The 25,216-nt window shown below is 47.3% G+C and overlaps 1 long non-coding RNA gene across 1 annotated transcript in view; it reads left to right on the forward strand.

The window, feature by feature from the left end:
- Nucleotides 1-24,435, forward strand: part of LOC149523754 (uncharacterized) — a 63,588-nt gene extending 39,153 nt beyond the window's left edge. The window contains exons 2-3 of the long non-coding RNA XR_016350556.1: nt 21,000-21,067; nt 24,384-24,435. This is a non-coding gene — a long non-coding RNA (uncharacterized LOC149523754). The remainder of the gene's footprint in view (nt 1-20,999; nt 21,068-24,383) is intronic.
- Nucleotides 24,436-25,216: the final 781 nt, after the last annotated feature.

Consider the following 25,216-nt stretch of genomic DNA (forward strand, 5'->3'; position numbering starts at 1 on the left):
TGCTACCCAGAGGTGTACCTGCTTAAATAGGAATGTTCCTAGAGTGCCTCCCCAGGGCCCACGCCCTGACTTTGCCCGCCATAGGAGCAGGAGTGGCAACAGCAGGAACAACAGGCGCCGGCTGCACCCAGCCCCTAACAATAACCGGGGCCCCCTAACAAACCCCCAGGACCCCGTCAGGGGTTTGACGGGACCCTTGAGGGTATTTTACCAGTCTCCTCTCTACTTTTCTGGGACCATTTATCTCATTTCCTCCAGGCCTGGCAGTCAGTTACGTCAGACCGAAGGGTGCTGAAGATAGTGGAAAGGAGTTATGTAATCACTTTCCACTTGCCCCCTCCTTCCCAACTCCCTTCCCAACCCCGTACCCCATCCCTTTTCAGGAACCCCTCTCACGAATCTCTGCTACAGGAGGAAGTAAATCGTCTCCTCACGCTAGGGGTGGTGGAACACGTTACCCCCCGAGTTTCGGAACAGGGGATTCTATCCCTGTTACTTTCTGGTTCCAAAGGCAAAAGGGGGCCTTCGTCCCATTCTGGACCTCAGAGCTCTAAATTCCTTCATCATCAAGACAGAATTAAAAAGGGTGACTCTGGCATCCATTATCCCTTCCTTAGCTCCTGGAGACTAGTACGCTGCCCTCGACTTAAAGGATGCTTACTTTTACATTTCAATTACCTCCCGCCATCGAAGGTTCCTATGGTTTACCGTGGGCCTGGACCATTACCAATTCATGGCTCTCCCCTTTGGTATTTCTACGGGCCCTCGGGTCTTCACCAAATGCATGGCAGTGGTGACTGCTGAGCTCAGAAAAAGGGGTGTCCAGGTGTTCCCCAACCTAGATGATTGGCTCCTGAAGGGGGAGTCAGAGACTCAGAATAGAGCCCACATCACCACAGCCCGCAAACTCTTTGAAGACTTAAGCCTTCTGTTGAATCTGGACAAATCAACCCCGACTTCTACCCAGTTAATAGAGTTTGTGGGTGCCACCCTAGATTCCCTGGTACAGAGAGACTCTCTGCCCAGCTCCCTGTTTCTCATGATACAGACGGCAGTCAGGGCGCTCCAGAACTGACCACCACCCGGACTTGCATGCGTCTACTGGGCCTCATGGCTGCCTGCATTTATGTAGTGCAGCAGACCAGACTGCGCATGCGCCCACTACAGATGTGGCTATCACGAGTCCACAACCTGGTCATCCATTCTTGGGACAGGGTGCTGACAGTCCCCACCCCTGTCCTCCTTGCATTGGAATGGTGGACCCACTAGGCAGAGATCTGTGCAGGGGTTCCATTCTCCAGACCAATGCCGTCCATCTGACTGGTCACAGACGCGCTGGACAGGGGCTGGGGAGCTCACCTAGGGGACCTCCACATGCAAGGTATGTGGTCTGCGGACGAAACCACCCTGCATATCAATGTCAGGGAGCTCCGGGCAGTCAGACTGGCTTGTGCAGTTTTCCTTCCCCACCTGAGGGGCAAGTCCGTCCTCGTTCTTTCAGACAGCACAACAGTGGTGGCATACATAAACAAGCAGGGCGGGGCCCATTCTCCTCGCCTGTGCTTGGAGGCAATCCGCCTGTGGGACCTCTGCATTGGAGTGGACATCCACCCGATGGCCTCCTATCTCCCAGGCTCCCAGAACATCCTAGTGGACAGGCTGAGCAGATTGTTTGTGGGTCACGGGTGGTCCCTGTGCTTGGATGTAGCCCATTCTATTTTCTGCGCGTGGGGGTCTCCCTACCTGGACCTGTTCACCACGGAGCAGAACAAGAAGTGCCCGCATTTCTGCTCCCTCATGGGTCAGGGGCAGGGTTCTTTAGGGGATGCTCTCTTCCTCTCCTGGCTGCAAGGCCTGTTGTATGCCTCATGGCTGCCTGCATGGCTTCCCACCTTTTCCACTAGTTCACAAGGTCCTCCTGAAAGTGAAGGAGTTCAGGGTGTCCCTGATTCTAATCGCTCCGGCATGGCCCAGGCAACATTGGTTCTCAACCCTCCTCAGTCTCTCCAGGGGTGGCCCTAGACTAGCTGCCAGCAACTGGTGCCCTAGGCAAACCATGCAATTGGTTCCCCCACCTCCAAACCCCTCAACGATATTGTGCTTGAATTTGGCGCCCCATTTAACTTGGCGCCCTAGGCGACCGCCTAGTTCGCCTATATGGACGGGCTGCCCTGAGCCTCTCCTGCAAGAGGCCTATATCCCTCCCATTGGTCCCAGACCTGATATCCCAGGATTCAGGCAGGCTCCGCCACCTGGACCTGCAATCACTGCACCTGACAGCATGGAAACTCCATGGTTAACGGCAAAGGAGCTCCAGTGCTCTGCACGGGTTCAGGTGGTCCTCCTAGGTAGCAGAACACCCTCTACCAGGGCCACGTATCTGGCTAAGTGGAAGCGGTTCTGCTGTTGTGCTTCCCAGAAGGGGGTGCACCCAAGGTGGGTTCCAATTCCCCTGATCCTAGATTACCTGTTGGATGTTAGGATCTAGCATCTTTCTTCCTCCTCCATCAAGGTTCACCTGGTGGCCATCTCAGCCTTCCACCTGGGAAAAGGGGGGAAAACCCTATTTGCCAATCCAATGGTCATCAGGTTCCTGAAAGGGCTGGACAGGCTCTATCCCTACATCTGCCAGCCTGTTCCCCAGTGGGATCTAAACTTGGTTCTCTCCAAACTTATGGGGCCCCCGTTCGAACCATTAGCAACATGCTCCCTCCTCCACTTATCTTATAAGGTGGCGCTCCTGGTGGCGATCACTTCCGCCAGGCGGGTATCTGAGCTTAGGGCACTCACATCAGATCCCCCCTACATGCTATTTTTTAAGGATAAAGTTCGGCTCCGCTTTCACCTGACTTTCCTGCTGAAGGTGGTGTCATTCTCCCACACCTCCCAGGACATCTTCCTGACGGTTTTTTACTCTAAACCACATGCATCTGGGAAAGAGCAGGCTTTACACACTATAGACATCTGTAGGGTGCTAGCCTTTTATTTAGAAAGGACCAAATAGTTCCGGAAGTCGCCAAAACTTTTAGTGGCTCTCACAGAGCGCATGAGGGGCCAATCTGTGTCCACCCAGCGGGTAGCTTCTTGGATAATTGCCTGCATCAGGGAGTGCTACACCCTGGCGGATGTTTCTGCTCCACCCCTTAGAGCCCACTCCACAAGGGTGGTGGTTGCCTCCACCGCTTTCGTAGCACAGGTTCCCATCCTGGACATCTGCAGAGCCTCCACGTGGTCCTCCATCCATGCGTTTGCCAATCACTATGCACTGTCTCATCAGTCCAGAGGGGATGCTGCCCTGGGTTGAGCGGTCCTCCACTCCTCTGTCATTTCATCATCCCGCCCGCCTCCTTAGGTTCTGCTTTGGACTCACCTATATTGGAATGCACATGAGCAATCACTCAAAGAAGAAAGAACGGTTACTTATCTCGTAACTGTGATTCTCCGAGGTGTGTTGCTCATGTCCATTCTAAATCCCAGCCCACCGCCCTTTATCCAGAATATGCCAGTAAGAAGGAACTGAGTGGATGAGGGGGCCAGCAGGAATATATATATGGGCTGGTATACCAGCACCATTCCAGGGGGCTCCCTGCTGGCCCTAAGGGTACTGCTGAGGGAAAAAACTTCTGATGGCACATGCACACTGTGCACACACACCTATATTGGAATGGACATGAGCAACACATCTTGAAGAATCACAGTTATGAGGTAAGTAACTGTTCTTTACATCAACAGGGGATTATGATTTTCCCTTACCTCAATGACTGCCTAATAAAGGGACCATCTTCTGCGGAAATGAACTGCATGATATTCATAGTGAGACAGATATTTTAATCACTCGGACTTATTACCAACGACCAAAAATCTACACTCTAGCTGGCACAGGTGCTAGAATTTATAGATGTCCAATTGGACTCTACCACGGCATGGGCATACCTACCTCTCCAAAGGTTCCAAGCAATCCAAGACCTTGTCACTGCAGTCACCGGGAGTGCCACAGTACCAATGCTTACCTGCCTTCAACTCATGGGCCATAGGGCAGCCACAACATATGTAGTCCACCATACATGACTGCATTTCTGGTGCCTTCAGCATTGGCTGGCATCTGTGTATACTCTTTCAAGGCACCATATACACAGATGAGTCACTCCTCCACCCAACATGATAACTTCCCTCAAGTGGGGGACCAAGTCACGCAACCTTCTGATGGGAGCCTCATTTAATCGAGTCCAACCATCCATCAATACTAGCACAGATTCCTCCCTCATTGGATGGGTAGCCCACATGCATGGTACATCTGCACAGGGACAATGGATGGTGCAAGAGGCAACCTTCCATATAAATCTCTTGGAGCTCAGAGTAGTTTTCAACACATGCAGGTACCACCATCAGAATACTTACCAACAACATGGCCATGATAAATCCCCAGGCGGGTGCCTCTCCTACTCCCTCTCTGCCGAAGCAGTGCACCTGTGGAATTGGTGCATCCACCACAAAGTCACCCTACTTGCATCATACTTACCTGGGATCAACAATGTCTCTGCAGACTTGTTAAGCAGACACTTTGTACCGGACCACGAGTGGGAGCTTCATCATCATGTGCTCCAACCTATCTTCCACTGCTGAGTTTTTCCCTTAATACAGTGGTTTTCAACTCGTTTCAGTCCTGTGACGGTCCGGGCCGTGTCTGGGCACAGCTGAGGGCGTTCGCTCAGGGCGAATTGCTCAAATCCGGGGCTTCTTACAGCCCCTGACTGGTGACCTCTCCACACAGGCCACAAACCAGTCCCACAGAGCGCTTCAGCAGCCTGCCTGAAGCCTCCCGAGCAAAACCCCTCTGACACCCCAGCAATATCTGTGCCCCAGATGGCCCCGGGTCTATACACAGGTGGGGGGTCCTAGCACCCAATCCCACCTACCCCGAACAAGTTCTGTCCGGTTCCAAGAAACCAGCCACAGATCCCTGGTCAATTTACCCTCTGGACCTTACCCACAAATCACGCTGGGCCAATCCTTTAGAATCTATATCTAAAGGTTTATTATTACAGGAAAGAAAAGCATGAGAGTAAGGTTATTAAAGTACAGTACATTACATGCACCGAATCTCCCAGTTCTCGATGCAGGCTCTAGCAGAGATGTTACAGCTGCTGGTTTAAAAGTTCTTATTGCACATCCTACGATCAGGATGGGTTCACAGGTCTTCCGGGCTCTTCAATCCCTGCAATGCTGCCTCTGGGATGAAGTGCTGAGCTGAGAACAAAATGGCATCGACCGCATGGCCTCTTTATACCTCCTCCCTGGCCTCTTCTTGTATGCAGCAAGTCACCTGGTCAGAGACCAATCTCTATATTCCCTGCTGGCTGCCCTCAGGTGACAAATCCCATTCTTTGGGTGTGTCCATAGCCTATTGAGAGCCATTGTTCCACAGGGCTTCGCTACTCAGCCTGTCCATAGCAATGCTTAACCACATTCAGAGAAATATTCAGCTTCCACACAGATTACAGATTCCTACCTACACACACAGACATTATATACTCACATATACAGCGTACATAAGATCAACAAACAATAAGCTCCCATTCAATACCCCACATGGCTCCCTTTATACCAATTTCTGGGGCCAACACCCCCACCTAGGGGTGCAGCAGCGATCTGGCTGCTTCCCTCCAACTCAGTAATGTGACAAGTCCACAGACCACCAGGCCAGTCAAAAAATTTTTGTGGACTACCTCCTTTTTGAGACATGATAAAAAAGAGCAGACCACGAACATTTTGGTTTGAAATTTATTTCTTACTAACAGATTTTTGGATTCTCTTCTCACTGACAAGCTTTTCAATGTTTGGAGTGGTACCTGATAATGTACAACAAATATCGCTTTCCACTGCAAGCCGATTCCTCTGTTTGGACTTAACATGCAACAAAGACGAAAATCCAGTCTCTCACATATAAGTTGATGCAAATGGCAAAAAAAAAAAAAAAAAAAAAACTCACTGCGTGTGCTGACAGATTTGGGTAACTCTTGGTCATGCTGGCCCAAACTTCCTCTGTGGTATACTGCTGGTACACATCTTGAGCCGCAAAATCATTTTTCAGGCCCAAGAATTCCTCCTGCAGATCCTCTGGAACATTATTAACATCTGTTGTAAATGGATTCCTGATGAAAGATAATCCATCCCTTGTGCTGTCCACCTCCGGAAAGTATTGTTGGAATTCGTCTCGTAGCTTCCGTAAATGATCAAGAATTTGCGTCTGAATGACTTCCTTTTTCCCGAGCATGGCATCCACGTATGGAAATTGAACCAAATTATTGCCTTCGACTCTTACGATCCAGAGTTCCAATTTGTCAAGAAAAGCCTTGATGGTGCTTTGGTGAAAGAACAGATTTGAACCTTTCCCTTGCAGCTGAAGATTCAGTTTATTCAAGATTCCAAAAATATCGACCAGATATGCAAGTTCTAAATTTGACTGCATCAGCACATTTCAGAATTCCTCTTTCCCTCGAGTCTGGAGAAATAAATCCAACCCCTCTCTCAGTTGAAAAACTCTGTTGAGTACATTGCCTGCTGACAACCATGGTACAGAAGTGTAGAACAACACATCAAAGTCGGAACCCACGTCCAGGCAAAATCTTTTGAACAGCCTGATGTTCAGAGCCGATGATTTGATGTGTTTCACCACTTTCACCAACCCTTTGAAAACGGCATTCAGTTGAGCAGGCAATGTTTTTGATGCCAAAGCTTCCCTATGAATGAAGCAATGAACTCTGGTTACCATTGGAGCGTGCTGTTTCACCAGTGTTTGGAAGCCCAGTCTTGAGCCCAGCATGACAGGTGCACCATCAATGGTGACACCCACAAGATTTACCCAATCCAGACCATGTACTTCAAAGAAATTGTTAACAATTTCCATCACATCTTGAGCCTTTGTGGTGGTATCAAGAGTCTTACAAAAAAGAAACTCGTCTTTGAAGTCTCCCTCAACCATGTATCATGCGAACACCAATAGCTGAGAGCACAATGCGACGTCGGTCGATTAATCCAATTGTATGGCAAACAATGGAAACTTCTTTATTTCATCCACAACTTGTTCACTGATGTTCTGTGATATCTCATTTATCCGTTTCGATACCATGTTGTTAGAGACAGATATATCAGTCAGCTTCCTTGCTGCTTTCTCGCTAAGAACAAGCCACACCATCTCTTTTGCACAGGGGAGCACAAGTTGCTCTACAATGGTATGAGGCTTCTTGGCCTGTGCAACTTTATATGCAACAATGTAGGAAGCACGCACTGCATTGCTTGTCCTATTGTAGAATGCACTTGTTGAGTCGAGGTGCTGCCATTTCAGACCTGATAACTACCACTCAAAATAATCTTCATCGTTTTACAACAAGTTGGGGTGACACTTCGAGATGGAGTTTCAGCTTAGCTGGCTTCATTGAGTCATTCCCCAAGACTTTGAAACAAATAACACGTTGTGGCAAATCCACGCCTTCTTTTTCTTGACAAGTGAAGCTGAATTTGATGTAGTCCTCCGAATACTTGCGCTTGACATTTCTTCCTGTTGTTTCCATTATAAACAAGCTACACCGCACCTGTAAAGTGGCAAAGGTAGCAGAGGACGAACGACACAGCAACCGCTCAGCACGAGGTGGTAGCTACACTGACACTCAGAGCCTCAGACAGAAGTTACTGGCAACACAACACGGTTGCGTCCTAGGTGACGCTATGGATGACTCACCGTGTACTTGTGAACACAGCGTAAAACAGCCTAACGGCAGTGCCTGCTCACTCTATGTGACTTTGGACAATGTTCCTGTGGATCACCGAAAAAGTCACCATGGACCACCAGTTGAGAACCACAGCCTTAACAGATGCCTTTCCCTCCTCTGAGAATTCAAAGTGCCAATGTTACTGTTCTAGAGCGAGAATTGGACTAGGATCCCTAGGAGATTCCTTTCCCCTCAACTAGAGGGGCTTCTTGTTACACGCATTCCCTCCAAACCTGCTTATTCCCAGGGTCCTCGAAAAGATCAACAGGGATGGGGCACAGTGATTATTATAACCCACTCCTGGCCACAGCAGATGTGGTTTCCTTATCTCTATCAAATGTCTCGTCAACCACCCTACCCTCTCCCCAAGCTCCACAATTTGTTGACCCATAACCATGGGGCCCTCCTGCCTCCTCAGCCCCACGTTCTGCACCTGATAGCCTGGTTCCTGTTGGTTCCATGATTCTGAAAGGCTGTGCTTTAGCCAAGTAAAGGAGGTGTTGAAGCATAGCAGGATGCATACCACACGTTCCACTTACCTTCAGAAGTGGCATAGATTCATCTGTTGGTGCACTAGTAAATGCCTCGATCCATACACAGTGCCCTTACATGAAATTCTAGAATACATCCTCTCCTTGAAACAATCAGGGTTAGCCCTTGCTTCCCTTAAAGTCTACCTGACAGCAATCACCGCCTTCTGCCACTCAATAGACAGTTTTTCAGTGTTTGCACACCTCACCACTAAGAGATTCATCAAGGGGTTATGCAATCTTAATCTGCCGCACAGGCCACCACCACCGTCATGGAACCTAGAAATGGTGCTGGACACCCAACCACCCTGTGAATCATTAGCTTCCTCCTCACTCTCAATAAGGATGATCAAAGTAGTTTTTCTACTCACCATTACTTCCGCCTGTAGAGTTGGTGAGCTGGTGGCCCTGATGGCAGTACCACCATATACTACCTTTAACAAGGACAATGTTGTATTATGACCTCACCCTTTATTCTGACTTTCACGTCAACAAACCAATCGCCCTGCCGTCCTTCCATCCTAAACCACATGCATCTAGTCGGAAGGCTGCTCTGCATTCCCTCGACATGTGTAGAGCACTGGCTCTTTACATAGACAGAACTCGATTTTTCCACAAATTTCAGCATTTGTTAGTTTCTCTAGCAGACTGCTCGAAGCTTGAACCACTCTCATCTCAACATATCTCTAGGCTCATAGTTTCGTGTATCACTAAGTGTTATGCCATCTGAAATAAGCCATTTCTGGTAACATCCAGGGCTCTCTGAGACATCTGCCATGTGGCCACATCATCTTCCAATGATACTTTTATGAAGCATTATGCTATCTCCCACCATTTAACTAATGATGCCTCAGTAGCCCCAGCAGTACTTTCAACAGCTATTAAACCATGGCTCTGAGTCTCACCTTCCTTATGTTCTTGAGTACTGCTATGAAGTCACCAACAGTGGAGCACCCACGGGGACATCACTTGAAGAAGAAGAGGAAGTTACTCAACTTGTGCAGTAACAACGGTCCTTTGTGATATGTGTCCCCATGAGTGCTCCACTATCTACCCTCGTCCCTGCTTCCGAGTCTATGCTCTTTAATTATGTTATTTTTTAAATACTTGGGCAGACACAAGGAACTGGCAGGATTTCCTCTAATGATAACATTAACCAAATTGTGGTATAAATTGTACTTATGTAAGCATACAGATCTAGTTACCTAATATGATTCCATACTCACATAATCCTCTTTCCAAAGGCTGAGTGTGGAAGGACCAGCCTCCCTCTACTGGATAAGATATACCTATCCTATCCTATCCTATCCTATCCTATCCTATCCTATCCTATCCTATCCTATCCCTTTCTTTATATATTTTAACAAGATATAAAGAAGCCTACATGCTGGGAAAAAGTGGGTGATTTCAGCTCCTATTATATTGCCTGTATGACAAAAAGGGAATTGAGGGGGACAGTGAATCTACACTGTGGACTGGCAGTGGGCAATAACGGGTCTGTGGGCTGCACTCAGTTTGCCAGGGTTAGCCCCTGGTGGGCTGCTGCTGTATTTACCTGGGCCTCAACAGAAAAATAAAGCAGTGGCAGCCTACCAGGGAGTAACCTCCTCCTATTGTCCAACCCTGCTGCACACTGCATCTTTTATTTAATCACCTGTCGCATCTGTCTCAAAACAGAGCATTGCATGGACTCTGTGGCTGATAACGCCCCTGTCTCTTCTGCTTCATGATATTTTCAGTAATGTCTCTCTTGATTTGTGTTTACTATCAAGAGACAATCTTGATATCTGATAAAACAGGTTTTCTTTTATAAGTAGTATCTGTAAGTAAATAGTTAAGCCATCTAACAGGAAAAGCAGTGAAAATAAACAGATACTGCAGTTCCCATGCTGGACTGTTTTTAGCCCAGTACTAACTTTAAAAGAATGCATATTGGTACAAAACATGAAGATAAGAAATAGAGAGCTAACCTCCATAAACATGAAGTCTTTGAGCCGCTCCCTCTGAGCTTTGCTGAGCCAGCAGATATGGAGACATTTAACTGAGCCTTAAAGAGGAGAAATGTAGTGCTTATTGCCTATGTTTGGATGTCTTTATTAATAACATTATTTATTTTTATTAGGGTCCAGGGATGGATGAGTTGTAATCAGAGCTCTTTTTGATATGTTAGAGATAAAAGAATATTTGATAGATATACACATCACTTTGCATCTCCTCCCTCCCCCCAACTGTTTATGGTGAGCACATTTTCAACATCATGTTAGTTCAAGATAAAGGTGCTCACAGAGGCTGCTGCTGCTGTATAAAAAGGTGAGAAAACAAATAAGAGCAAGTGGTAATTTATGTATGCAGATTCCTCTTCTGCACAGCAGGTAAAAATGCTGCATTAATGCTGGAAGTGTCCATCCTGCTGTGAAGTTTTCTTCTTTTTTTATTATTTGGATGTTTGGTCTCAAATGAATGTAACATTCTTATCTGCATGTTATCACAATGGATCCTTCTTTCTAGTTATTTATACAATAAATATATTTGCTTTAAATTGGTCTCCATAAAATATTTAAATTAAAATTAGTGTGACAGCAAATACAGTTGCTTTTGATGGTGTATTGTTTGTAGAAATGACTAATAGTTCTCAATCTGGGGTTATTCATTACATAGACATAAAACCCTACATTAAAATAACATTATTAAGATTGTAAAGTCACACATTTAAAAAGTTAGGATATGCCAGAATCAGGATAGGATAGTCTTGTCAACTTCTTCTGTAGATGCATGCTACTGTATATAATTATCCAATCACATACTATTTTTACACACAATCACTGCCTCGTTCAGTGCTCAGTTATTGAGCACCTATTCCATATTTTGTTTTGTCTTTAGCCTGATGCTTAATCTACTTCATGCCATATTCTAATGCTTAAATTAAGATTATTTCATTTAACCATTAGTTTTTCTATGGTGCTTCTCATCAGACTAAGTGTTTCACAAACATCAGTTAATGAGTCTGCAGACAACCCATGTAAGACAAGGGATACTATTATTCCTATTTTACAGATGGAGCAAAACTCCTGTAAGGTGAAGAGATGGTATTATTCCAATATTACAGGTGGAAATCTGAAGTGAGGAGAGATGTAGGTCAAAAGTATGCACTGATTTTGGATGCGAATTTTGAAATGATAGGAACTGATTTTTCAGAATACTTTATATATGACTCAAGCTCACTTGAAGAAGTGGGTTTTGCCCATGAAAGCTCATGATACTATATATATATATTTGTTATGATATGTCTACACTACAGAGTTTTGTTGGAAAAACATCCGTTTTTCCAACAAAACTTGTGTTCCATACACACTGCAATCGCATTCTTCCGAAAGTAAATCGAAAGAACAGGGGTTTTTCTGGAGTTGGTAATCCTCTTTCTGCAAGGAAGAATCCTTTTCCCAAAAGAGCTCTTTTGGAAAAAGGTGTGTCTGGATGGGGAGGAGGGTTTTTTTTGAAAGAAGAGGCCTCCAGAAAATAACACAGGTGCTCTGGTGGACATTCCATGCAGCTCTCCCTGCCACTGGCCTTGCCAACCATGACAGAGCCTCAAGCCCCCCGCGACTCCCCTGGCCCTCAAAGAGCAGCTCAGTGGTCCCAGGACCCACCCAGGGTGACCAAGAGGTGCACACCCTCTTGGTCCAGTGTGGAGATCCTGTCCCTCCTTGAGCTGTGGGACAAGGAGGACACCTTGCAGGATCTCTGCTCCAAGCGCTGCAATTCCGAAATATTTGAGTGCATGGCTGAGTCCCTGGTGGAGCGTGGACACCCACCCTGGACCTTGGAACAGGTCCGGAATAAGGTGAAAGAGCTCTGTAAGGGATATGTCCGGGCCAGAGAGCACAGCTCATGCTCAGGGGAAGGACCCCACACCTGCCCCTACTACCAGGAGCTGCACCAGATCCTGGGAGGTGGGGAAATGTCTTCCTCACCCATCATGGTGGACTCCGGCCTCCAGACCACCATTGTCGCCTGTCCGGAGGTCACAGCAGAGGAGGAGCAGGAGGACCAGAGCTAGGCGGAGGAGGAGGAGGAGACGGACACTGTGACCCTGTTCCTCGAGCCGGTGCCGGTCAGCCAGGATGTTTTCCAGGCCTCGTCGGACACCAGGGAGGGATCCTCAGGTGAGTGGTCTTACTTTGTCACACACACAGGGTGGGGGAGGTGTGAGTGTCGCTTGGGCTGGACATTGTGCTGCAGTCCACGCATGTGCAACCATATGCAGCATTAGTGTGCAGCACACGGATGCTGCAGGCAGCCCCGAGCATGGGTGGGATTCTGCTGCCAGGCTCAGGGGATGCCACACACGTCCGGCCCCGGAGGGGGTGGGCCTTCCCAGTACCTGCCATGTCTGGAAGCAGGCTAGCCACAAGGGCATAGGCATGACCCCAGACACACCAAGGAGTTCAGTACAGATCATGCGGGCATGCCTACATCTGCAAAGCACCACCTGCTCCTGCGGGCAGTGCTGCGAGCCACAGGTGTGTGTGCTGACACTAGGGAGGGCCAGGGTGCTCCCAGCTCCTCTGTTGCCCATGAGGGGATCCCACTGTGGCCAGACACTTCCCTTGCCTGCTTCTCTGTGGGCTGGAGGAGGGGGAGGTTTGGAAGCGGTCAGTACAGACCCCTGAGCATCTTGGGGCCCCTGTGAGGCAGGGCCTGCTATTCAGGCCACACATGGCCTTGCTCCCGGGACATCCCCCTCCTCTGCCCCAAGGACTGTTGGTCTCTGTTCACAGAGGAGGGCATGTCCTCAGGGACAGTGTCTGCAGGGATGACTGATCACTTCTCCCTCTTTGTGTTCTTCACTGCTGGTCCAGGCAGGACTGAGGGGTGAGTCACATCACCACAGTCAGCTGCCAGAGCCTGGGGGACCCGAAAGCACACCAGGGTCTAGGAAGACCTCATGTTCCAGCATGTCAGTAACCTGCGCGACATGCAGCAGAGCCTGGTGCAGAAGGTCGGCAAAGACTCAGAGTGGCAGAACCATGCATGGGACCAGCTCATGCAGCGGTGTGATAACATGTATGCCAGCATGTTGTGTATGATGGCACACCTGCCTGCTGTCGCTGCTCCTGGCTTCTACCCTCCTGCTCCCCCTGCTATGCCCATTCCCCCTCCACCTGCCCCCCTGCTATTCCTCTGCTCCCTCCCCAGGTGATGCCCATGTCCCGTCCCCCTGCTTCCCCTGCCGCCCCTGACCCCACTGAAGCCCCCCCTCCTACCCATCTCCCTATGGTTCTTGGACCCACCCAACCCCAATTCTGACAAAGTCCCTGCACCCGAGGTGGCGCATCTAGATGCTCCCTCCCACTCCAGGTTTTGAGCCCCCCTCCAGGTTTTGAGCTTCCCTCCCACTCTAAGTTATGAGCCCCCCCTCCACCTGCACACCTTATTTTACTGTAATATAAATACAGACTTCATTTGATTGGAAACAACACAGGTGTTTTTATTGAGAGGTTAGGGAAGGGGCAAAGGGTGAGGTTGTGGCAGGGAAGGGATAGGGCAGCAAGCCAGAGGCCCCTACTGGGGGGTGGGGCTAAGGGAGAGTTACTGGGGTTCTTAAGAGAACCTCTCCTTCAGGGCCTCCCGGATGCACACCCTGGCCTGATGGGCCTGTTGGATGACAGCTGTTCTCGTCTGCTAGAAGGTTTGCCCCTCGTGGCTAGCATCTGCCTCCCCCCACCCCAGGAGGAAAGCCTCCCCCTTCCTCTCCACAATGTTGCAGAGGACACAACATGCTGTTACCACCTCGGGGATGTTGTGCTCTCCCATGTCCAGGCAGGTCAGCAGGCACCTGAACCACATCTTGAGGTGGCTGAAGGCACACTCAACTTGTATTCGGGCTCAGCTGAGGTGAGCATTAAATTGGTCCCTGCTGGGGTCCAGGTGGCCTGTGTATGGCTTTATTAGCCATGGCATCAGGGGGTAGGATGCATCCCCCATGATGCACAGTAGCATCTGCACATCCCCAACGGCAAGTTCATGGCAGGGGAAGAATGTGCCATAGAGGCTCGAGTTCCTGATGATGCAGGTGTCATGTGCCCTGCCTGACCACCCGACAAAAATGTTCAAGAACTGTCCATGGAGGTTGACCAGGGCCTACAGCACCAATGAGAAGTAACTCTTCTAATTAATGTATTGGGCTGCTCGATGCTCAGGTGCGCAGATCAGGATGTGGGTCCCATCAATTGCTCCACTGCAGTTCAGGAACCCCAGGGCAGCAAATCCAACCACAATCAGGTCCAGATCTCCCAGGCAGATGAATCAAGTTGATGGCTCTCACCACCTGCAGGAGACAAACATACAAAACAGAGAATGAGAGAGGGAGTGCCTGAACTCTTGGGAAGTATCCGCCCCTCTCTTCTCCCCTCCCCCAAACACCTCAGGAGCTACCCCCTATGAGGCCGCCCCCCCAGCAGCAGGGCTGTGTGAGGGTGGGAATGCACAACCCTCCAGGGACAGGGCTGCCCCCAATCTCAACTGCACCCCCCCATAGCCTCCAACCCCTCTTTCCCTAGGGTCCCTCTTTTCCAGGACTTCCTCTCCCCCATGCAGGGACTGCAGCCCGAGAGTGCCTTACCTCGATGAGGAGGGCCCCTACGGTGGACTTTCCCATGCCAAACTAACTGATTGTCCACTGACTGGTAGCTATCTGGGGTGGCAAGCTTCCAGATGGCAACAGCGCAACTCACTTTTCCAGGAGGATGGCAGGCTGCAGGTGGGTGTAGTGTCTCTGGAAGGTGGGGGTAAGCCAGGCTTACTGCTCCAAAAAGGTAGCCTTCCACATTTGGAAGTTTTGGAGCCACTGCTGGTCATCCCACTGCTCCAGGACCAACCGGTCCCACCAGTCCGAACTGGTGTCAAGCCTCCAAAAACGCCTCTCCACCGTGGGTTGTGATTGCCAGAATGTAGCTCCTGCATCCAGAGCGAGGATCCCCAGAATGAGCTCGGGGTTGAGCTCATGCAGGACGAGGAAGGCAGCTGGCACAAAGTGCTGCAAAAACTGCATCATGGCTGTGTGTGGACATCGCATGCCTATGGGTATCACCGATTCCATGGTAGAAAAGCTGTGGCATCCACAAAAGCAGAGCAACCACAACAAGCTCTGCGAGAGGTATGCTGTCTCTTGAAGAGGTAGGCAAGCGTGCAGCAGAAACAGAGAACCGGCTGTCCGGGGGTCCCTTTAAGCGTGTGTCTCTGCAAGGCTCCAGCACCAGCACTCGGAAGCTATTGGTGACCTAGAGCCCTGGCTGAAGTCGTTCCGGGTGGCCTTTTATGCGAGAGAGCATCCAGTCTGGACGCTCTCTTTTGAAAAAGCACATTGCTTTTTCAACGTGCTTTTGTGTGTGGATGCTGTCTTTCGGAAGAAGGTTTTTTTTGAAGCTCTCTTCCGAAAACGTCTTCCAAAAAAGCCTGCAGTCTAGACATAGCTTTGGTCTCTAAGGTGCCAGAAGACTACTCATTGTTAAAGTTAGACTAACACGGCTCCCCTGGGAGACCGTATATAATCAAATATAGCTCCTTTTGATGTTTGCAGTTGTGAGAACTCAACACTTCTGCATACCAGGCTCCAGGGTCTCAAGAAATGCAGAACACACAATTAGTGATCATTTCTGAAAAGTTTGGTTTAAATTTAGGACCACTCAAGAACTGTTGGCAGCATTGATGGGATCCATTTCTCCAAAGCAGCATTCAGCTATCTTAACTCCTTTCTCTTCCTCCAATCCACTGCCTCCTTCACTACACACTTCCCAGCTTCTGCCACAAAAGAGGCCAATGTGCTACATAAAACAGCTTGCTTTATTACACAACCCGTCATCCTTGATCATGCAAGTAAAAATTGTTTCATAATGCATTTGGTACAAGGGGATCAAATTAAGGTTGCACAGGCAACTTTAATTCTGGCATTTCTTAGCTTCTGAGTGCTTGACATTGCAATCTTAATAATATTCTATTACATAGATTTTTTGTAAGTAATTTTCAATTTAAATTTCGCATGGTGCCAACGCTAGTGTTGTTTTGGCATCAGGCTAAAGCTACGCTTTTTATTCGTGCTTTTGTTCATGGTTGAGTCTGTACGTGTGTGTTCCTCCTCTCTATGGCTGTGTCTACACTGGCACCCTTTTCCGTAAAAGGGATGCTAATGAGACACTTCGGAATTGCAAATTCCATGGGGGATTTAAATATCCCCTGCAGCATTTGCATGAAACCCCGAGCTGGAAAAAAGCGGCAGCCATGTTCATGCAAATGCCGCGGGGGATATTTAAATCCCCCGCGGAATTTGCAACTCCAAAGTGTCTCATTAGCATCCCTTTTACGGAAAAGGGTGCCAGTGTAGACACAGTTTATATGTTTTCATCTGGTTATGTCCCTCTGGGATCCCATATTTTAAATTTTTATATATATTTGTATTGTGGTTTTTTTGGTAAGCCACTTTGAATATTTTAAATAGAAAGGCGGGGTAAAAAATATTTAAATAAATAAATACATAAATAAATTTAAAAAATAACAAACTGAACTCCCCTCAGTAATTCCATCATGTGGCATCATATTGACACCAACTTGATTCATCAGTTCTGGTGCTTACCCTTCCCCAATCCAGAGCAACCATCACAGGGAAAATCCTTCTGGGTATGTCTACACTACCCCGCTAGTTCGAACTAGCAGGGGTAATGTAGTCATCCGCAATTGCAAATGAAGCCCGGGATTTGAATTTCCCGGGCTTCATTTGCATGAAGCCGGCCGGCGCCATTTTTAAATGCCGGCTAGTTCGAACCCCATGCCGCGCGGCTACACACGGCACGGAGTAGCTAGTTCGGATTAGGCTTCCTAATCCTCGTGGAATGAGGAGTACAGCTAGTTCGGCTTAGGAAGCCTAATACGAACTAGCTACTCCGTGCCGTGTGTAGCCGCGCGGCACGGGGTTCGAACTAGCTGGCATTTAAAAATGGCGCCGGCCGGCTTCATGCAAATGAAGCTCGGGAAATTCAAATCCCGGGCTTCATTTGCAATTGCGGATGACCACATTACCCCCGCTAGTTCGAACTTGCAGGGTAGTGTAGACATACCCTCTGAGTCCCTCAAGCCCAGGAGTGGAACATGCTGCTCCGTGATTCTGTGGGACTGGCACATGTGCACAGCCCAGTCATACATAGCAACTGTGAGGGGATGGGCCATGTTCATTTGCTTTGTGGAGATGGTACATGTGGAGATGCTCAATAGCACTATGAGCTATGAAATGCTAAAGCATGCTCAGTGAGGGTGGAATCTTTGGAGATTTTTAATTGTTAAACTTTATCAGGTTTCTGATGAGCATGTGCAAACAGCAATTTTTCAAAGGCTAACCACATCTGGGTGGGTTTTCACAAGGATGGCAAAAGGCACACCCCTGATTCAAAGGCCACTTTCCACTGCCAAATTCCAACTCTCTGACTCAAATCATGCAGGAAATACCTAGCTTTTCAAAGAAAAAAGTTTGAAGAATTTTTTAAACATGGCTAATACAATATATTTCCCCCTAACCTTATTCTTAGAAATGGTTGAATGTTTTTGGCTGAAAATTACTGAAAAACTTGAGCTTGAGGCAGAAACTGGGTATGGGAAATTTCAGCCCAAACAGTCTGGCTATATTGTAAGTTACTGAGAACAGGATCTTATAATGGGAAGTGTCAGGCAACCGTAATAATATCTGACAGTTAAAAATTCTGCCAAATGTATAATTTTAGTGTGTCCACTTCATATTTAATCCCTTGGTTTATTATATGCGTTTTCTTCAAGGGTACCTGTGGTGCTCCACTTAGGTGTGTCAGCGCCGCTGTGCACACGGCCCAGAGATCTTTGGTAGCAATCTCCGTCCGCCATTGTGTGCTGCACTATTGCGCAATTGCTCTGATTGATCAGTCGCAAGTAGACAGTCTCCCTTTAAAACCTTTAACCAATTAGAAAGATAGGATGAAGAAGAACCCTTCTTTTATTGAGATAACAGCAGATAATAAAGAGCAATTGGAGTGGGGCGCAGGCACTAACGTCATGTCTCGCTCACCCGCGGCACCTCAAACAGGCAGTATTTCTTCTTACAACACACAGTCAACCTGTGAAACTACCTAACAGAGGATGTTTTGAAGACCAGGACTTTAACAGGGTTCAAAAAAGAACTAGGTAAGTTCATGGAGGTTAGGTCCATCAATGGCTATTAGCCAGGATGGGTAGGAATGGTGTCCCTAGACACCATTGTCAGAAGCTGGGAATGGCTGAAAGGGGAGGGATCATTGATGATTCTCTGTTCTGTTCATTCCTCTGGGGTACCTGGCATTGCCACGGTTGGAGGATCGGATACTGGGCTAGATGGACCTTTGGTCTGACTCAATATGGCCATTCTGATTTTTTTTCATGACTCAATCTTGTGTGTGTCTCCATCATTCTTTGTGGACCTTTGAAGATACCTGTTGTAAGTGTTTTCCTCAATGTTCATGGGTCACTGGATTCTAGTGCTTTCTTTAAAAAGGGAGATTAAGGCACTGGGCTGGCACTGAAGACTTGGGTATAATTTCTGGCTCTCGCACAGACCTGCTGTGTGACCTGGTGCAAGTCACTTAATCTTTGTGCACCTCTGCTCCCCAACTTCTGCTTATATGTTATATCCCTTTCTCACCCTTAGTCAGACTTGTCTATTTAATTTCTAATTATTTCAGAACTGTTTCTCACTGTATGTTTGTACAGTGCCTTTCACAGTTGAACTGATCATGGTCAAGGCCTCTAGATGCTACTATAATATATAAATCATATATCTCTTTATATGCTAAATTTTTTTCATGATTGGACACAGAAATCTATATAATTGCAAAGAGAGCATGATTTGACTCGTTTATAGAGCATGTTTAAATCGTGTTAACTTTGTTGTGTTCCTTAATTTTTCTTTGGAATTGTCTCCTTTACTGCTTCCTCTTCCAGAGGAGACTCATGTGGGAGATTATTCATGTTCCATGGTGAGTACTACGAAAAAGCACAAAAGTCCAGATAACTTGGTTCTTTGCTTTTGCTGCTTGCACAGATTCCCACCTTCTGTCTGCCTTTCACAAGCAACTAAGCATGATTCTTATCATGTTTTAATCCACACAGCTTCAATTAAACATGAAAAATAATTCAATTTTGATCATTATGCAGAATTGACAAAATACTCAGCTACTTATTTTGTTAATGTTCCATAGTCCTTTGGAAGAGTCAAACAAAGGCAGTAAGTGAATGAGAATGTTTAAAGAAAACATAGCAAAGGAATACAGCAGATGGAAGAGGCAGAAAATGTACAGAGAAAGATGAATATCACATTTGTTTTTTCTAAGTTTCTCTTTCAGACTATTTTATATAACTCATATTTTTGCAGTGTATTTTTCTTATGCATGATATGTTTTACATGATACATTTGGGTGACTGGGTTTGCACTTATATATATTTGAATCACAAAATGAGTTTTTTATTTAATATAGGAATTTTTTATGCTGTTTAATGAAGCACAGTGATGAAATGGTGCACTGGTACTTTAAACTGGCAAATCATAGTTATAATAATAATAATAGCTGTAAAAATTACATTGTGGAATCTCAGATTTATTTTCCTAGTGATACCAAATCAAAATAGCTTAAGTTGCAAGCTAAAATATGATTTTTCCAACTTCAAATTCCATTCGTCATTTGAAAATATAGCTGGGTTTTTTTTGTTTCTTATATTACCATCAGGATTAGAGCTTAGTGAATTCTTCTCTTTATTGTGTGTGAGGCAGAATAGACCCCCGTTTGCTCTCCTGTATCTGAATTGGCTTTGCAAGCATAAAAATAGTAAAAACTTGTTTTAAACAGTGGAGAAAGCTAGCTATGACTCAAAGATGCATTGGGAACTATTTTATATTGTTACATTTCTGATCAAAGCTACACATGAAGGGGCATCTAAAGGGGATGATTCAGCTCTTTTACATATCTGCTGTACATTTGAGAGAGTTTGTGTAGCTATGTCAGTGTCAGTCCATCCTGTCTGTGTGTCTGTTTATTCAAGAACGCCTCCTAAATGGTAAGAGCTAGGACCACCAAATTTGGTATGCAGCTTCCTTTAATCATAACTAAAAGCAAGGCCAGGATTTGGTTGTGCCAGGACAATGGGATATGCCTGGATGTGATTGTTTCTCAAATGGAAAAAGAGGAGTGTGATAGCAGGGACAGTTATACTCATGAATGATCATAGTGGGCAGCAAGCGACAGTTATACCCCTGAATGAACACAGGGGCCAGCATGTGTCCCAGCCCCGGGGAGCAGCTGCTGGTCGGCAGCATAGCCTCCACCATTCCAGTCTACCTTGGGGAGCAGCCACTGGCCAGCCAGTGCGGCCTCTGTTGGCCTGGGCCACCCCCGGGAAGCTGCCGCTGACTGGGCCACGTGGCTCTCACCGCCCTAGGGCCTCCAGCCTGAGGAGAAGTGGGTGGGCTGGCTGCATAGCCCCCCACCCTAAGGAGAAGCTGCCAGGTGACCACATCCCCTGTCCTGAGTCCCCTACTCACTCCCCCAAATTCTTCTACTCTCTCCAACCTTGTCTCCTGCACCCCCTCATGCCTCCAGGCCCCTGCTCTGAGCCCCTCCTCATCTCTCAACCCTGACTCCTGCTCCTCCCACAGCCTCAGCCTCAGCCTCAGCCTCAGCCTCAGCCTCAGCTTCCTGCCCTGAAGGACCCAAGCAACGCCAGGTAAGTCTTCTAGTTATGGAATATAGCTAAATTTTTATAAATAAGTAATTTGGCAAAAAATCTTTCCCAAGAAACAGTCCCTATGCTTTAGTCAGATCACAAAGATTTGTATTTTTCTAATTAGAAATCAGTCTAAAATGGATTAATTGGTTCTTGGGCCCCGCTGTGGCTTATTTGCACCCATTTCCTAATGCAAACAGCCTCAAAGTCAGCCTGGCCTAGTTCCCAAAAGTACATTTACACTGCAGTGGGAGTGAGCCACACAGCCCAAATAGACAGACTCTTGTTAATGGAGCTTGAGCTAGTGCATTGAATGTAGTACTGTGTATGTTATGGCTCAGGCTCTCAAGCTCACCTGACCTCCTTGTTTTGAGTGCCCCAGCCAAAGCCCCTGTATTTACACTTGTATTTTTAGAGTACTAGTGTGAATCTGCCTACTCCAGCCGCGGGTGGGGCCACTGCTTCCTGCAGCTCCCACTGGCCAGGAATGGCGGGTCGTGGCCAGTAGGAGGTGTGAGTGTCCATAACTGCAGATGCACAGGTAAATAAAGGCTCTGGCGGCAGCCCGCAGGCTACTTAGTGCCCACTTCTGATTTAGACCAGGACTACTCAATTTTGGAAGTCCTGGGGGGCCACAAAAGGTACCTAGAGCACATGCCGAGGGCCGCAGCATATATATATATCTATGTCTATGCACGTGTGTGCTTGCACACATGCGCGCAAATATTTATGCAAATATATGCAAATAGCTACTTTCATACTGACAGGCACGAACACAAAGATTAAGGCAAGACTACACAACACGCAGGCCCCATTTAAGTCAGTTCTGAGCAATGACAGTTCAACAATTTAACTACTAAAACAGATACCCACAGAAGACCATTATACTGGCTACTTTTTTGTTTTGGCTTCATGATTTTAACAAATCAAACAAAAACTGCTAATACAATATTCACTGAAATATCCCCTCTCCTACTCCAGAGCCAGGCATCCCCAATCTCCCTCCTAATCAAATCCCCCTCCCACAGAACCAGGCATCGGAGGTGCGGGATGGATAACCCTATCTTTAAAGTGGCTGCTTCTGCTGCCCAGCCCAGCTGCCTTGTCTTGATTGCAGTTTGCACAGGGAGCGAGCACGTGGCCCACCAGCTCCCGACTCTGCGATGCATGGGCCTGTGTGCTCCCATTCCGCCCCAGCTCCCCTGCTCAAACCGAATGCACACCCAGCCCTCCCCCAACCAAATCCCCTTCCCGCAGAGACAGGCACCGGAGGTATGGGACACCCTACATTGGAAGTGGCCACTCCCGCTGTCTGGCCTGGCTGCCTTGGAGGCTTGATTGCAGTTTGCACTGGGAACACATGGCCTGCCAGGCACCCCTGGCTTGCTGCAATGTGTGGGACTGTGCGCTCTGCTCCCACCCTGGTCCGATGGCCCCCCGCGTGGCGCCCAGGGGCAACTCCCCCCTTGCTACTCCTCTGCCCGTGCATGCGCCAGTGTGGTGCTGCTGCTGTGGCAGACTGGGCCAGTGTGTTCTGCTGCGCCTTTTGCTGCTCTTCTCTCCCCATTGGCCAGTAGTTCCTGAGCATGCGGGTTGGCACGTGGCCTGTAGCCCCAGCAATGAGGCAGGCAGGCAGCCTGGGAAGCAGCTTAAGGCACCACAGGCCGCATGCAAAGGGTCTGCGGGCTGAATGTGGTCCACGGGTTGTGTGTTGAGTAGCCCTGATTTAGACTATCCTTGATAGGTGTTTGTCTAACATGCTCTTAAAAATCTCCAATGGTGGGGATTCTGCAATCTCCTTAGGCAATTTATTCCAATGCTAAGCCTCCTGACAGGACATTTTCCATAACATCTAGTCTAAACCTCCCTTGCTGCAATTTAAGCCTCTTGCTTCTAGGGATGTAATAGTGTAGTTGATTAATCAATTAACCGATAAGCAAAAGCGCATAGGTGAATGCCAGGGTGAGCTTTAAGAAGCGCGGGGCCCGATTCCGGGGGTGGGCTCCCGCATGCGCCCGAGGCCCCACGCATGTGTCGCGTACCCAGGACGGCACTGTGCATGTGTCGTGCACCTGGGAGCAGGGGCCCCTTAGGCGCGGGGCCCCATTCCAGGGAATCGGCTGAATCGGCCTAAAGCTGGCCCTGGTGAATGCTATAGACTAAACACATTTCCCTTCCCTTCCCTGCCTGCCAGGACATTTTTTAGCAGGCTGGTCAGTAGCCCTGCTCAATCCTGGCTTGCAACAGGTCCAGGACCTACCCCTGTTGCAGCTCTCCAATTAAAAGGTATTAGGAGCTGGGCAGGCAGGCAGTCTGGCTCTGTCCTGAGTCATGCCGGGCGCTGCGGTTCTGCATTTAAAATGTATTAGGAGCCAGGTGGGCAGGAAGCCCACCTCAGTTCCAGCTCGCACCTGGTCCAGGAGCCCAGACAGGGGCTGCTGCCACCCCACGCTGCTGCCTCTTTATCAGAGGCTTCAGCACAGCGAGACAGGCAGCTGGTCCACAAGAAGGGCTGGTTTTTAAATTGGCTCCCCTCATAGACCAGGTCTTGCCTGGCATCCCGCAGCAGTGATACAGAGGCAGCAGTGTGGGGTGGCAGGGAGTAACCTTGGGAATGAGGTTGGAGTGCACTGGCTGCTGGCCCTGCCCCCAGGGACTACAAAATAGTTGATTAACCAATAAGAATTCATGAGGTTACTCAACTATTCAATTAACCGATATTTAACATCCCTAGTTGCTTCTTGTCCTATCATCAGAGGTTAAGAAGAATAATTTTTTCCCTTCTCATTGTAACAACCTCTTCTTTGTGACAAACAAATTCGAGAGGGAATGAACTTTAACTCAGCTTCTTGAACTAATTAGCTTCTTCTAGGAACTTAGCCTTTAACAATCTCTTAGATGCTAGAAAGGAATTAATCTATCACACAATTAAAAACAAGCCTGCTTTTTTAAAGAAACCAAAAGGCTGGGCAGTCAGTGCCCAATTTGCTACTGTGGCAGCTGATGAATCTAAATTGTTTTTGGAAATTTAGATTGTGAATTAATTAGAACTGTGTTACCATTGGCTAGAATAACTTCGGAATGGACTATAAAAGATACATTGTTACAATTAATGTTCTCCATGGCACCTATCTTTATTATTTATATAGAGACAGATTTACTGAAGAGCTGCTTGATAGATGCTGGAGAGAAATATGCTGGTTTCTAACTTGGGGAGGGGGGAGTGACACAGTTTATTCTCTATCTCCATATAATGTTTTATTTGTTTCATATAATTCCAGCAGTTATTTAAGAACTCCTAATGGTTTTTTTTCAGTTCTTCAGTACTCAAGGGAATATTTGGCTATGAGAACAGGATCTGCTTATGGTGAGTTAAAGGATTTCTGATTTTCTTTCAGAAAATAAAGTAGCTTGGATCTACAATAGCAAAATCAGACTTTTGTCAATATGAATTGGAGCTATAAAAGATAGGGCGATTCTTCAATAACTAAGTAACTTGGAGACCTGGATTAAAATCCTATTTATTCATAAGTAACTGTAAGATTGAGCCTCATCCAGGTTGTTGTTGGCTCTTTCTCCACATCACAAGACCATCATTCAAAAATGCATTTTTAGCATAGTTGTTATTGCTGTGTAGAAGATGTACAAGATTGACCTGTCTGGGTCTTTTCCAACTCCCAATTTTCATGCATTGGTAAAGCTCTGTAGGGATCAAGGCCTGGAATAGCGGTAGAGTTGAAGACAAGGTGAGGGTATGTTGGATAAATTAGGTAAAAAAGCCTTCTGGACATGTATCTTTTCCTCTAATACCTTAAAATGTCTAAATTGATTTTTTTAAATGTTCTGTCATTAAGCCAGACTTTGTCTCTTAATTGACGTTGAAAAGGAAGCTGCTAATATGTGCTTTATGTTGACTGTCTTTGGGATTGTATCATTAACTTTCAAAAGCACTGCCTTAGAATTTGTCTTGATATATTTAATTTCCATTCCTGGGGGAGGGGGAGTATTGATGTTTTAATTATTTTATTTGTTCCTACACATTTGGTGCTTCCTTCTGTGATATAGGAATTCAGTTTACTGGTTCATTTTGAACCTCGCTGGAAGGTTAAGAATGTTTATTTTGGCCAGTTAGTTATAGATTGGCCAAGA

The sequence above is a fragment of the Pelodiscus sinensis genome, chromosome 12, assembly GCF_052426305.1.
Source record: "Pelodiscus sinensis isolate ZL-2025 chromosome 12, ASM5242630v1, whole genome shotgun sequence".
Lineage (NCBI taxonomy): Eukaryota > Metazoa > Chordata > Testudines > Trionychidae > Pelodiscus > Pelodiscus sinensis.